This window comes from Carcharodon carcharias, chromosome 14, assembly GCF_017639515.1.
Source record: "Carcharodon carcharias isolate sCarCar2 chromosome 14, sCarCar2.pri, whole genome shotgun sequence".
Classification (NCBI taxonomy): domain Eukaryota; kingdom Metazoa; phylum Chordata; class Chondrichthyes; order Lamniformes; family Lamnidae; genus Carcharodon; species Carcharodon carcharias.
This window is the reverse complement of record NC_054480.1, coordinates 87,940,621-87,943,120: the sequence shown is the minus strand read 5'-3', so window position 1 is coordinate 87,943,120 and position 2,500 is coordinate 87,940,621.

The window sequence follows — 2,500 nt, the reverse complement described above, 5'->3', positions numbered from 1 at the left end:
GACAGAGTGACAGACTAACAGAGAGAGAGAGACAGACAGAGAGAGAGACAGACAGGGAGAGACAAACAGAGAGAGAGAGAGAGAGACAGACAGAGAGACAGACAGACAGACTGACAAAGAGAGAAAGACAGAGCGACAGAGAGAGAGAGACAGACAGGGAGAGACAAACTGAGAGAGAGGGAGACAGACAGACAGACAGACTGACAGACAGGGAGAGAGACAGACAGGGAGAGACAAATAGAGAGAGAGAGACCGACAGACAGAGAGACAGACAAAGAAAGATAGAGAGAGAGAGAGGCAGACAGACAGAGACAGACAGAAAGGGAGAGAGACAGAGACAGACAGGCAGCCAGAGAGAGAAAGACAAAGACAAACAGACAGAGAGAGACAGAAAGACAAACAGAGACAGACAGAGTGACAGACAGACAGACAGAGAGACAGAAAGACACAGACAGACAGAGAGACAGAAAGAGAGACAGAGGGAGACAGACTGTCAGACAGAGAGAGAGAAAGACAGACAGAGACAGAGAGAGATGGAGAAAGACAGACAGAGAGAGACAGACAGACAAACAGAGAGAAAAAGAGGAACAGAGAGACAGACAGACAGACAGAGAGACAAACAGAGAGAGAGAGACAGAGAGTGCGAGAGAGACAGTCAGAGATAAAGAGAGACAGACAGAGACAAACAGAGAGACTGAGATACAGTAAGACAGAGAGACACAGAGACAGACAGACAGAGAGAGACAGACTGAGAGAGACAGACAGACAGAGAGAGAGGGACAGACAGGCAGAGAGAGAGAGAGACAGGCAGATAGACAGAGAGTGAGACCGGCAAACAGAAAGATAGAGACAGGGAAGCAGACAGAGAGAGAGAGACAGAGAGACAGACAGAGAGAAAGTGACAGAGTGAGAGAGAGACAGACAGAGACAGAGATAGAAAGACAGATAGAGACAAAAAGTAAATCAGAGACAGACAGACAGAGAGACAGACAGACAGAGAGACAGAAAGACAGCCAGACAGAGAGAGACATACAAACCAGGACAGACTGACAGACTAACAGAGAGAGAAACAGATGGACAGACAGAGAGAAGAGACAGAGAGATAGACAGAGAGACAGATAGACAAACAGACAGAGAGACAGACAGGGAGAGACAAACAGAGAGAGAGACAGACAGACACACAGACAGAGAGAGACAGACAGACAGACAAAAAGAGAGACAGACAGAGAGACAGACACAGACAGAGACAGAGAAACAGAGAGACAGACAGAGAGACAGACAGACAGACAGACAGAGAGGCAGACAGAGACAGAGAGACAGAGCGACAGAGAGAGAGACAGACAGAGAGACAGAAAGTGACTGACAGACAGACAGAGAGAGAGAGAGACAGAAAGAGAGACAGAGGGAGAATGTCTGTCAAACAGAGAGAAAGACAGAGAGAGAGAGACAGACAGAGAGAGACAGTGACAGGGAGAGAGACGGAGAAAGACAGACAGAAAGAGAGAGAAAGAGAGAGAGAGAGACAGGCAGACAGACAGAGAGTGAGACAGGCAGACACAAAGATAGAGACAGGCAAGCAGACAGAGAGAGGGACAGAGAAACAGACAGAGAGAAAGTGACAGAGAGAGAGAGAGACAGACAGAGACAGAGATAGAAAGACAGATAGAGACAAAAAGAAAATCAGAGACAGACAGACAGACAGAGAGACAGACAGACAGAGAGACAGACAGACAGACAGACAGACAGACAGAGAGTGAGACATACAAACCAGGACAGACTGACAGACTAACAGAGAGAGAGACATAAATACAGAGAGAGAGACAGACAGAGAGTCAGACAGAGAGACAGACAGGGAGAGACAAACAGAGAGAGAGGGAGAGACTGACAGACAGAGAGACAGAGAGACAGACAGAGAGAATAACAGAGACAGAGACACAGAGAGACAGACAGAGAGACAGAAAGTGACTGACAGACAGACAGAGAGAGAGAGAGACAGAAAGAGAGACAGAGGGAGAATGTCTGTCAAACAGAGAGAAAGACAGAGAGAAAGAGACAGAAAGAGAGAGACAGTGACAGGGAGAGAGACGGAGAAAGACAGACAGAGAAAGACAGACAGACAGAGAGAGAAAGAGACAGAGAGAGACAGGCAGACAGACAGAGAGTGAGACAGGCAGACAGAGAGAGAGATAGAAAGACAGATAGAGACAAAAAGAAAAACAGAGTCAGACAGACAGACAGGGAGACAGAAAGACAGCCAGACAGAGAGACAGACAGAGAGAGACATACAAACCAGGACAGACTGACAGACTAACAGAGAGAGAAAGAGATGGACAGACAGAGAGAGAGACAGAGATAGACAGAGAGACAGATAGACAGACAGACAGGAAGAAACAAATAGAGAGAGAGACAGACAGACAGACAGAGAGAGACAGACAGACAGAAAGAGAAACAGACAGAGAGACAAAGACACAGACAGAGACAGACAGAGACAGAGAGACAG